The sequence below is a fragment of the Rhyacophila brunnea genome, unplaced genomic scaffold (assembly GCF_057557595.1).
Source record: "Rhyacophila brunnea isolate RB1 unplaced genomic scaffold, BYU_Rbru_1.0 scaffold_8, whole genome shotgun sequence".
Taxonomy (NCBI): Eukaryota; Metazoa; Arthropoda; class Insecta; order Trichoptera; family Rhyacophilidae; genus Rhyacophila; species Rhyacophila brunnea.
The window spans coordinates 31,589,120-31,603,242 of NW_028233350.1; positions in this window are offsets into that span (position 1 = coordinate 31,589,120).

Sequence of the window (14,123 nt, forward strand, 5' to 3'; positions counted from 1 at the left end):
TGGGTTATATAAAAAAAATACTTTATTGTATGATTTATGTGAGATTTTATATTGCAAAATCAGTCATGCATACAAGGCCTGAACAAAAACGATGCATAAGTGCGAGTGAGAAAGAATTCGGTACCCTTATAATATCTGCGACACGCGCTAGAGTAAGATAAAAGGTTTGCAGATCTGGGAGATGGTTTGCTATGATGTAGCCGGCAAATCTTAGCTTATTGCATAACTAAGCGTCGATAACCGTGTTGGTAAAATTGCTATTTTTTGTGTTAAACACAAAGTCAGTGGTAAATATTGTTAGTTAATTAAGTAGAAAAGATGGTTCTGTGTGTTGTATTAAAATATGGTAGCCGTACTGATAAGCAAGAAGATGGTATAACGTTTCATAGGTAAGTTGATACATGTTCGTGATAATTTATTTGTATATTATTATATATTTTAATATCAGTGACCTAGTGTTTCTTTAAAATAACTTAAATTGTGGATATCTTTACCTAATGGTTGCATTTTGACCGCTTAAAAATACTATATAACGTAAAAAAATAGAAAATTATATTTTAATTCTGAGCGTCTAGTGCGAACACTTTGGGCGAGCACTAGCGAAATGGTCTATGGTCTCGAACATTTGTAGGCGAATTCGCTCGCCCACAAACCAAACGCACGGCACGCGGCTTCATTTAGCAATGCAACGGGTGGCGTCTAGATGTATCTATAGTCTATGCATGCTTGCATACCAGTGACGTGCGGTGACTTTGCTTGTAGGGATGATGTTGAAAAAAAAAATATTCATAAATGTACCTCTCTACTATTTTCTACATAATCACTGTCTAGGTATTTGTGGATTTATAACTACATAATTGAATCTTGGCAGGCGGTCGATGAAATAATACCCAATAATACAGCAATGACGAAGGGTGATTATTTAAAGTCTATTTTATTAAAAGTAAATGTTATATTACAATAATTACTTCAAAACGGTAACATACAGAGGCATCGATACGTTTTATAGCCACCTACAGATGCGCTGTGTCAACTATTTACTACCTACCAATATTCGTAAATTTAAGCTTTAAAGGATGTAATAATCAATACGTAAGTGTCGTTGATGTATTATGTTTTTGTACAGAACATCGTGAAATTGCACTATCGTTGAAGGTTTTTCAAATCTTTTCAAAAAAAATCTATGTCGTTAATTGGTTAAAACATATTTTACCATGTTTTTATAACTCGTATTCTTGTTTGTCCTGTAAAGATTTTTTCTTGTTTGTCCAAGATTTTTAACTAACTTCCCGACTAGCTAGGCATTTGAAACTTTTAGAATATATCAGAACACGACAGGAATGCATTTTTTTAATACTTTTGGCCATCTTTAAGCAGAATTGAATTCATTTTCAGTTAATTCTGTTTTGTATGTTTCGGAAAAAAATCGTTAAAAGTAATATTTACTACTCACTATTACTGGTTGCTAAGTGGGTCCTAGCAACTAAATTGTTAATATATACGTGCATTACTATGGAAATCAATATGAAATGTCAAAATGACATTTCAGTATTCTATATTTATTAATACATAGAATTGTCAAGTTTATATGATTCAACAGAAAATTTAAAAACGTGGTAGGTATATAAAAAGTTCTTTTTATCTTGTAATTATTTGAAAAATAAATCTTGTTATAGTATTATCTCTTATAGTTTTGTGTTCAATAGGTATTCATATATTTTGTAAAACATATTAATACCTACTGAATTAACAATTCATCATTAACTTCATACCTAATATTATTATTATTTATTATAATTAACGAAGAAACGAGTGATGATATAACTATTCTTATCTATCAAAACTACTAAACCAATAAACTCCGATAATGACGCGGCATTTATAGAATAATTAGGTACCTAGGCATTAAATGTTTTAATATTTTTACCTATGTGTAAGTAAAAATATAATTTAGATATAAAACGCCAAATTGCAAAATCACTCATTACCTAATCATTATTACATAACAGTTGGTAGGTAATATACCGATACTGGAATCGACCAAAATTGCCACTTTAAAATGCATTTAGAATGTTATCTTCATTTCAAATTACAATGTTTAATTAGTATTTATCTGCGGCAAAGATATTGCTAATTGCATTTTGAGAGGAGGTTTAATAATTTCAATCATTTGAGAGATTGTAATCAAATAAAATTTCGAATTATTTCTCCCTATCACATGCGTTATATTAACTAGGTAGGTACCTACTTGCTATGGAAATAAACTATAGATTTTTTCCCTCCACTTAGGTAGGTAACTGCATAGTTTTTTGTTTAAATTCATTGAGCGAGTTTCATCACCACCAGCGCTACTACCATAATATATGGGCATTCTTTGGCTACTACACTCCCTTCGATCATGGATACTAATTCATTCAACTACTAAGTGTATTTCTTCAGAACCCCAGTCGGCAGTCCCCATCTGGTCTATTGAAAATGAGAGTTTTGGATAGTTGCGTTTTTTCTATCATTGATTTGAAACATGGCATCTCAATATTGTTATCCCAATTCTTACTACTGATGCGATAAGATAACCTCTACCCATAGCTGTGCCTTTCTCGAAATGTAAAATGCTGATATGGTTCAAAATACTTTTGGGTCTGTGGAAGCTGTCTATCGACTCCGTATACTTTTTTTGACGAGATTGTGAATTTCGATGCATAGTCGATATGAGTCTGATAAGATAATGAAATTAGTTGCACAAACCAAAACTGTTCATTTCGGCATGGCCAGATTTACGCGTAAGTAAAAGGAAAATGTAGAAATACATATTATTATGCTTGTGATCGATTGGCAAGAAAGTCACACGATAATAATCTACCTAGTGACTTTTTTTCGCGTGGAGCACCCCGAATATGCTGACTTTTAAATCCGCAGACTAGGTTCGTTGGATTTCAAACAGTTGCCAGAATTCATCCGTTAACCACTACGTATGTTCAATATGACACTAATACGCAATCATACGGACAGAAAAAAACCTGTAATTGTCCAAAAAAAATTTTATCGATTAATTTGTTAATTTACATAAGTATTAGAAAATGCGAGATTTAGCAATTATTTTTTTATTTGAATTTATGAAATTCTTAAAAGAAAACGTAAAACTTGTGTTGTTTTCACTGTTATATTATTTTATGCAAATCTATATGTACTTAAATAACACAAAATTTCAAGATTATTGGAAGACATTACGATAATCACAACTTTTGACAGCTCGAGCTTTTTAGCTTTTTGCTCGTTGTCCGTTGTTCAGTATCATAGAATAGACAAATCAGACGATTTATTGTCCTCAGACTTTTGGCTTGCCAATGGAGCGCCTGCATTAGAGCCACTGTGAGGTCAAAAAACATACGTAATAAAAAGTGGATAATTGATAAATAAATATGATTTTTGCTTCATTACATTTTACAACGTTTTTATTAGCTCGTATTCTTGTTTGTCCGGTAGTTGTTTGTCCAGTACAAATTTTGCAATCGATTTTGAACTAACTTCCCGACTAGATAGACATTTGTGAAACTTTTAGAATACATCAGAACACGATGCCAACGCATTCTTTAATTACTTTTAGCCATCTTTAAGCAGAATTGAATTCATTTTCAGTGAATTCTGTTTTGTATGGAAAGTTATTTCAGAAAAATCCGTAAAAAGTATAATAAAAGACTATTATTGGTTGCTAAGGGGTGGTCCTAGTAACTAAATTATTAATATATACGTGCGTTACTAAGGAAATCAAAATAAAATGTAAAAATGACATTTCAGTATTCTATATTTCTTTGTTTGTTTTTTTTATTTACATCAAGTACAGGTTTGAGCATATCGAGCATAATAATTCAACAGAAAATTTAAAAACGTTGTAAGTATATAAAAAGTTTTTTTGATCTTGTAATTATGTCTCCATGATTTTTTCATCCAAAATTAGTAGGAGAATTTAATCAATTTAACTACTGCCGTTGGTGTTTTTAATTTATGACAATCATTCATTTTATTTTCCTCACTATTGGCCTCCGCAAATTTGGGGGGCCTGGGCCTAGCTCCTTTAGTCATATGGAAAATCATGCCTGCATTTCCCCAAAAAATACTTTCTAACGTGTTTTGTGATTTTTCTGTTAAATTATTTTAACTATCAACAATGTACTTAATAAAACGCTTCGTAGACGAGTTAGTGGGTACTTCGATGGTTATAAAATTCGGAAAAAAAATGTAGATAGTACATTATGTATGTAAAATTGGAGGGTGGCGACTCCACGTATGAGAGCTGTTGGAAGAAGTTAGAACTCATTCGAGTTTTCGCGATTTTATTTAGTGACAATGGTGGCCTAACTTTAGTGGGTTTGTATCAATGACATTGTTAATGGACAACGCACTCAATACAGTAGCTAGCAATTACATTCACGCACAGCGACATTCGCACATGTATAGGTAGACGTCACGCAATTTCCATTATGCGATATCACGCATCGGGAATTTATAGCAATATCACCTTTATTGTAATGGCGTTAGAATAGTGTTTCTAGTGTCAATGTTCATTTGAGCAAACCCGTTCGAACCGAACCGTTCGGCAGACCCGACTAAAAGCATCGGGAATTTATAGCAATATCACCTTTATTGTAATGGCGTTAGAACAGATTATGCCATTCGGCAGTCATTGGTTTGTATACATATTGTGTCCTATGTCCTATATTATTGTTATTGCTGAATTTCAGTGTACGTATTCATTAAAAATTCAAAAACCCACCTAATCTACGACAATGATACAGGTAAGCAAAGATTCATTCACACTACATTACAACTTACGAGGCGTTGTGATTCAATCGTACCTACTTATTCTTAAGCCGTAAAATAAAGCTAAAAAAGTCAGGCTAGGCCGAAATTACGTGCAACGCGCAAGTGATGTTTTGTTGGTTTACAAACAAAATGATGATGTGAACGCAGAACGCAGTGCTGGCGTTGCGTCTTGAGGAAGGGTTAGGTTCGTTGCACCTAGAGGAAGAGGCTAACGTGCAGAGAATAGCGTTAGGTCATCTGCAGCCAGACGCCAGCAACCATCCGTGAATTCATATTTTTGGCAGCACTAAAACGAAGCATAGAATGTTTATGCATACAAGAAACATACACTGATTACAAGGTCTAAACCAGTAGTTCAGTGTCAGAGCGGTGAAAGCAAAAATAAAGCAGAATAGAAAATTGAAAAACTGTTATTAGGTGTTGTGTAACATACTATATTCTCCAAATAAACACACAAAATGCAAAGTATCTGATATGCGCATGTATTATAAGGCCAGCGTGTCGGCAGGAATATGTGAATATTGTTGCTTGTTCATGTGCAATACGATACTATAAATAGATTATATTTTAATTAAAGAATTGTATTTTAAGTTGTTTCTGAATTTTGTGACAAGTAGCTATAATAATAGTTCAAGTGCAATACGAGTAAGTATATAAATTTTAATTCATATTCGATACATTCGATTCTTTATGGATTAAACATCAAGAAATCTTCTTTCTTTTCTTTACTCATTTCATAAAATCTTTAATCAAAGTTCTTACTGCATCTTTCTCTCTGTTCGTTTAAAGAAGGTAGATTTCTAGGTAATTTTTTTTAATGGGGCAATGTGCCAAATGAGTTTGGAAATATCTGTTCTAAGCCATTGAGATTTTAAACATAGCACTTATTGTAACAAATACAATTAACTTATTGTAACAATTATAATACGTCGATACATTTTAATAATTAGTAACTATCATTTTATTAAATAGGTACCTAATACGTGATAGTAAACGTTGGTGTTCCCGACCAATGCTGCCCAATTTGTACGTGCGCGACTTGCTCATAGAGAAGGCGTTTGTCGGCGAGGGGAAGGATAGCCCTTTTGTGAGGGGGAGGACGGGAGGGAAAACCGCGGTGCCGCGTTTCTCTATAACCCGGTTTTCGTCTTTCACAGGAGATATTTTTGTTGGAGCCAATGGCCGGAATCAAGGAGAATAAAATGGTCGTTTCAATCACTCTGCAGTAATTAAATTTTATAAGTATTATTTATTAAATAATGCAAAAAATTTAATTAACTTGCAGTTTCTATTTTTTTTCGATTTGTTTGTAACGTTAATATTAATATTCAAACAATATAAATGATATGTATGAAAGACACTAGGACAAGGGATGTAAAATAATCGTTATAAACCCACTTGATTTATCCATGTCTATGACCTTATCTCATGATAATATCAACATAAATAAATCTACCTAATTATAATATTAACCTATATAAGCGATGGCGAACCTTTTTATGGTTACGTTAAAATATTCGTGAGAACGGTGGCGTGCCAATGGTTAATGTAATTGGGGGTAAATTATAAATTAGGAACGGCATTATATGTCTATTAGTAATTTTATCTATTACTTATTATAAATTTATGATTTTATTTCCGCTCTGCCGTCTTTATAAAGTGAATAATAAAATAATAGCAAAACCATTTAAATGCAATATTTTGTTCTTATGCAATACTATGACACATATTGGTGAAACCTCAATTAAATTCAATGTTTGTTCTTATACAAGCAGAAGATTTGACCGATTAAACACATATAATATTATGTGTAATATTATTCGTCAGAAAAATCTAGGAAAAGCAAGTAATTTACAAGTAGGGATTACAAGGTAGGTATAACTACCCAAAAATACCATGCTGGTGAGAAAATTGACGACAAGCAATTTACATCAGATACTTAGGTACGTGTCATACTTATTAGAAATTAAACAACTTATAAACGCCCCAATGAAAATCTATTTATCGCGACTGTCGTGCATTTACAATACGAATATATTGAAGTTAAACTCCCTCCACCAAACCCGCCCCGTACCACCCTCGGTCTTAATCGAGAGTATCACGGGACCCATCAATTGGTGATGTGAAGCATCTAAGAATTGGCCTGGGAGTGTCCTGGGAGAAGATGGCCAAGACTTAGATTGCTACGCTCAAAGTGAGCTCTGACTGAGTTTACTGAGTTTACTCTAATGCAAAGTGCCAGGGAGAGAAAAAGCACATGGAAATTACTAAAAAGAAAATGAACCTACTTGTTTATTAAATTAAAGAACGAAGCTAATCATACAGGCAGCAAAATTTATGTGAAGAGATCTTCACGCCCGTAGTAAGACGCCGCAAATTTTTTGAAAGCAAGATAATTGGCCTTAGTAGCAACCAGGTCGGACGGGCCGATGGGTCCAACAGCTGGTTGGACCGACCTGAGCATTTCCTCCCGTTCGGAGCACATACTCAGACACTCCCATAGGATGTGGTTGGCATCCTGTATTTCAGTGGCGAAGGGTGACTTTTTGAAAGAGGTAGGCTGTGGGAGTAACCATGCTTGTCAGATATATTTGCGGGAAATAAGAAGATAATCCAATATTACTACTGATGAATAGGTACGCTAAAACGAAGTAATTTCAAAAGCTTAATTGGTTTGCTATAATCACTTCATAAAAATAAGCAATTAGTTTTAATTACTTATGTATTTTCCTAAACATTTATAAACGTAACATACGCTCAAAATATATTACCTATCATCTATGAAAATGTCCGTTGTTATATATGTATTATGTTCCATAACAATTTATAATTTAACCCGTAAAACTAGACATTTTAAAATACTTCTATATTTAAAACACAGACTTAGGTAGGTACAATATCAGATATCTAAATTGTCTAATGAGTGAACTAATAAATAAATAAACACCACGAGATAAATTATTTTATATTTTTAACAACAATCAACACACATTTATGTGATTGAATCCCATATAAATTATTTTTTAAATTATCTTCTTATTAATTATTTTGAATAAATGCGCTCTCGCGACGGAAGCGCTAACGAAACAGCTTGTACATTTGTATGCGGGACGCCAGACATTTTGAAATAATGAGAAAAAAACTTCATATTGAAAAACCCGTCGATTCACGCGAAAATAATCCTATACAATATGCGAAGGGTAACGCGGTGTGTTCTATTTGTTTAACTTTCGAGAGATGCCATAGATGGTGGTTATTGAAATATGGGAAAAGATCGTAAAATTATGACAATTATACGACAGATGTCTTTGGGAATATTGAATATATTATTATTTGTGATTATATAAATACGTCAACATGAAAATAAAAATTATTTTTCTTAAGAAGGTAGGCTTTAAATAATCGCCTAGTACGGAGTCTTCGCCACTGCTGTATTTCCCCTCCGCATGGACATGTCGGACGGCTTACAAGTCCAAGCTCGAAGAGCTTGCCAGCGAATCCACCATGACCAGTCACAAATTGACTGGTGTAATGGTCTGGAGTCAGATATTTGGTTATCTCCATTCGCCACTGTATGTTTGGAAAAAACGTATATGTGTGCCGGCCCTTGGTCGATTCGTCCCACTTTCGCTGCCAGGTCGTAATGGCCGCGTTAAGCGACATGAGTCTAATTCTGCGCCTCAATAATGCTACTCCTTCGCCAGCTAGCCGAGGGGGAGGGACGCGGTGAAAATCACCAACGTCGGCCTCCTCGCCCTTGAGGAGCAATATTGAAGCGCCGCTGACCTGAATATGCAGGTCAAGTGGGAGAATGCCGGCCAGGACCGGGAGCGCGTCAGTTGAGGTAGTACGGTAGGCCTTGGTAATGGACAGAAGCGCGATGCGCTGTCCTCTTAAAAGAGAGATTCTAAGTTTGACACTTTTGGGAATGCGCGGGCACCAAGCACTGGCGGCATAAGCCGCGATTCCCATAAAAATGGCGCCGTAGGCGATCTTGAGCGCCCTTACTTTTAAGCCCCATCCTTCACCAGCCATGCGGCCGATCCTCTGGAAGGCCACCCCAGCCTTGTGGACTTGGGTTTCGGCATGGTGTAGGAAATTTAACATTGTGTCCATTTTGACGCCTAGATAGGTGACGATCTTCGACACTTTCACTCTCGTGTCACCGAATCGGACTGTGGGTAGTCTCGAACAGCTAAGTCGTCTCGGTCCTTTAAGGACAATGGCTTCTGTCTTGGAAGGTGCGAATGATAGTCTAGTTAATCTACCCCAAGCCTCAATTGATGCTAAAGCTTCGCCAACGGTGCTCTCAATCTTCGCCCTGCTGTCGGCCTCGACCAGCAGCAGCGCATCGTCTGCGTAGGCAATGACAGTACAGTCGGTTGGAAGCGGAATTCTAAGGAGATCGTCGAAGAGTACGTTCCAGAGAAGGGGCCCGAGGACTGAGCCCTGGGGACATCCCATGCTGGTGTTCCTCTTTATTGTGGTTGAACCAACTCGAAACTCGATCGATCTATTGGTGAAATAACTTTGAATTGACGCGAACAAATTTCCTGGTAGTCTCTTCAGCCGGAGCTTTCGAAGTATAAGAGGCCAAGACGCACTATCAAACGCACCTGCAATGTCCAGGAAAACTCCTAGGACGTATTTACGGCGGGAATTTTCAGCAATGGCAATCACGTTCCTTATGGCGTCGACTGTTGATTTGCCTCTTCTGAATCCAAATTGCTTATCGGAAAGCGGCGAGTGTGTCTCCAGGTGGGCTTCAATCCTGTGGCACAGTAGCTTCTCCAGCACTTTGCCCAGAGCGGGCAGAAGTGTTAGAGGGCGGTAGGCTTTGGGGCTAGACGGTTCTCGGCTGCCAGTTTTGGGGATTACCTTAAGTAAGCCCCTCTTCCAGCAGTCGGGGAACGTGCCGCTTCTGATGCAGTCACTGAGGAGGGCTGTAATCTCTGGCGCGGCGATGGCCCATGTGCGTTTGACAAGTAAATTGTCAATGCAGTCCGGGCCCGGGGCCTTGCCAGCAATCAACGTGCGTATGATGTGGTTGATCTCCTGTTCGGAAGGCAACGATGAGTGATCCGTGTCGATGGGAAGAGAAGCCTCAAAGCGGGCCATCCTCATGGCGTCATCATTCCTGGATTCGTCATCCAGGGGGATGAGGGCCTCGAGTAGGACCGCAGCCGTTTCAGACTCGGTACTGGTGAATCCGCCACCCGGTTTCTCGATGCCGCACAAGAGGCTCGTCGGTCTGAGTCCCAGCCTCAGTGCACGGTATGGAGGACCCCAGGGGTCCAAACCTCCCTCAATGGTGACGAAGTTACGCCAGTAGTCTTTTTTGGCTTGAGTAATCGCTTTCTTGTATTCCATTCGGGTGGATTTGGCCATGGTTGCAAGGGGATCGATGGAGGCAGGTGGTTGCTTGCGCAGGCGTGCACGTTGATGGGCCTTGCGTGCCACCACGGCGACTGGCTTGGTGGCTTGGGCTTGCAGCGTCCGAGTGAAGCTTCGGCTGATCCGGTGATGTCTTCAGTCAGTCGTGAGGCGGCCGAGTGTAGGTCCGGAAATCGGGTTCTAGATGTCCTGTCAAGCTTTTTGGAAAGCACTTCTTCAAACTTTTCCCAATTCCCGTCGCGCGTTCTAAATCGCGTGGGCGGGGGTGGGGATACGTCAGAGACGCCATCGTGCGAGGAGTCAGAGGCCAGCTCAAAAGTGATCAACCGGTGATCACTCATGGAAGCGCTCTCATGGACTCTCCAGCCGCTGATTCGTCTCGCGACGGACTCAGTGGCCAGGGTGATGTCGATGTGGGTGCTTCCGGAGTTTGCGTGCGACACAAAAGTCGGCATGCTGTTGGGGTCGTTGAGGACGACCAGGTTGTGCTGGTGAACCAACTCCTCGATGACGTCCGCGTCGCACAGGGGGATATCCACGGGCGCCCAGAGGGGGGATTGCGAGTTTGCATCCGCACAGATGATGACATCCCTGCCACCAACTGCGCGTAAGATGCCGTCGAGCACTGATGCCACGTGTTCCTTTGTGCTCTTAAAGCTGAAGTAGGCGGAGATAACCACCACGCTGCCTCCTCCGGGAAAGCTTATATCTGCACACGCGACTAGCTCAGTTGACAGGTGCGAGAGCGACAGCACGCCAAGGCGAGGGTCAAGAGCGAAGACGCAGGCCTTTGGCTCTAAACATCTGGCGCTGACGACAAGGCCCGCGCACCCGAGTCCCTTTTCAGTGACCTTGGGGCCCTTTTCAGAGCCCCAGTGGTACGGTTCCTGCACCAGCGCCAGAGACAAGCCTGTGGCCCGCATAGTCTCAATTAGCTCCGCCGAGCCGGCGTTGCTCAGGTTGACGTTCAACTGAGCGAAGGCAATCATCGCGTGGCAGTGTAGTCCACCATCGCCCTCTCGCGCAGCTCAGCGTGTAGCCTTGCTGGGCAATCGAGACTGCCGGTGGAATGGTCAGACGGCTGCTTGTGTTTATGGCAGGCCACGCATTTGGGTGGGTTTCCTTTGTTGGGGCAGTCCTCGCGGTTGTGGCCGGAGATGGCGCAGTGGCTGCACGTCGGTGTTTTGTTTGAACATCCTTTGGCCATGTGTCCGAAGAGATGGCATATGTTGCATTTTACTACCCCAACGTAGTCCCTGAGAGGGAAGGATTCCCACCCCATGTAAAGTCTGTCTTCTGCCATTAGGGCAGACCAGATGGCCGCCGGGGCGAAGACCACAAAGTACACATAGGACCACAAATACGAATATGTATATGACCACCTAAAGACATTTACTGGTGACAAACTAATTAAACCAAATGTTTGTTCAAATTATTAAAATAACGACCGTCCGGCCGACTGAAGTGCAATATTGCAAGTATGATGAAGAATAGCCAATATTCTCTTATAAAAATGCAAATTTATTTTATTGATTTCATCTTATAATCTTTCGCGTGCCATAGGTTCGCCACCGCTCACCTAGATATTAATGTCGCATGCAGGTGGGTAGCTACCTAATTACTTAAATTAGGTATGTGCCTACTTATTGACTGTGGAAGCAGGTAAAGTAATCTGGACTGCGGCCTGTCGCAGCCACAAGTGGCTATCGTGTGATAGCAGCTTTGGCGTCTGATTTAGATATTCATCCCAGATTTATATTATCATCGGCGTAATAGTAAACGTAATAAATTTAAAACCCCTGTTTACCGAGTTGGTATCTCATTGCAAGTTCCTCGAGAGCAAAGGGACACGCCACTATTATATTATTTTGACTGTGCCACTTTTGCCGTCTCAACTGGTTATCATTTTTTCCGTCATTCTTCGAAACGTAATCGATAGCCACAGGGCCACCCCGTACAAATAAACTTCTCTGGAATTATTACTAAAGTCAAAATATGTTAGTTTGATTTCCTTTTGTCCGCAACTGACATCTAAATCTAAAAAATACAAAATTTGTTTGTTCAAATTACCTTCCTACCAATGCCAATATTATTATGATTTTTCACGATAGATCAATATAAATTTTGCATTTTTTTGATACGATTTTAATTCGATGTTCTTTTATTTGACTTATCTGTCAGAATTATATGTATTTTGTCATGTTATATGCCTAGATACAGATATTTTAATATTAAAGAATGTAATTATGTAAATGTTTAGTACCTATCGATCGATCGTGCGAAGCCGGGTACTTCAGCGAGCACCTAATAACATCTTAAAAAATAAAGCAGGTTATTGCATTCGCATTAGTTGGGCATTAACGAATCTTCCTCAGTTAGGAACAATATCATCTTTATTTTATTTACTTACTTCGCGGTGTAAAGTATATACCTACTTAGAATATCAGTCCTATGCGACATTTCTTTTACCACGGGAAAAAAACTCGACTACAAATCGCAGTCCTCAGTTCCCAATGAATACGACAAAATATTCATCAGAATCACCTCCGCCTTGCGCTACTAAGAATTTTCCAGGGTTTTTGCAAGGCGGTTTCATAGGCCCTGGCCGAATTCAAATTAGCAATACCCGATGCGGGTAGAAGAACAGTTTTCAATAAGGCATATTCTCTCAGTCGACACAATTTTCATTTGACTAGCATCAAGTAGAGTAGTTTGCGTGCCAAAGTCCTTAAGAAACCTCGATAGTAAATGCGAGGTATCCATAAAGGCATCTAGGAAAAAAAAATACTCACAATACTTTGAAATCGAAAACCATAGATAAGATATAACACGAGCGCCGCCGCCAGGCGCTTACGTTAAACTTTTCGGTCTCTAGAGCTATGACTAGGTACATATGTATAGTAACACGCAGTTTGTATAATATTATCGGACAACTAGGTAGCTATATTATTATCCTCACTAAAATGCCACTAGCGCCATGATACGGTAAAATAAAATACCTATGTACCTATTTAAAACACGTTGACCTCTTTATCAACTTATCGCATGTAATCAATGATAATGTAAAATAACGTGCACTAAGAATTTCTTGGTTAATAAATTGAAATTTTATTATTAATATTTTAATTTTCAAAAAAAAAAATGGTTGGTCGAGAATATATTTTTCTGGTGTGTTAAACAATATTATTAAATATCAAACGGAAAATGTCTGAATACGCCTCTGTACGTTTATAACGGTGAAACGTAACCTAAAGCGGGAAAAAATAAATAAAATAACATCCTCTACAAATATTACAAAAATAATAATATGAGTAAGTAACTATTTCGGTATAATCCCAATATTAATTTTTCTTCCATAGTGCATGTTATCAAAATGTGAAAAAAAAATATTGCCAATCTATATCTACGCAATAATATGTTATACCTACATTTTACTGAAAATTTTCATTTTAAGTAATTAATACGTAAGTAAGTATGTCTATTAAATTATTAAAAATTAGGTAAGTAACTAATTATACTTATAATAATTGTAAGTACATAAATATAAATTATGCGTTAATTAAAATTCTTATTTTATTAGTAAGTAGGTACCTAACAATATCGATATTTTATGGATTTTTTTTTGTGATTTTACCGAGGCTTTGACTCCGACTCGCTGTCATATCGCCTCTTCTCTTCTAGAAGGGGATCCGTCGATCAGGTCCTCACTCCTATTCTGTTAAAAAACTTTACAATTTTGCCTAGCTCTTCCGTCTTACCCACCCCGCCAGGACACCCTTCAATTCGTCGTCATTCTCATAGATATCCGCAATTCGCAGCTGTATTCTGTGAAGTTCATATTTAGGGCATTGTAGTGCTATATGTACAATGTCCTGCAGAGCTGCGATTCGCTTCTTCCCACGAGGACA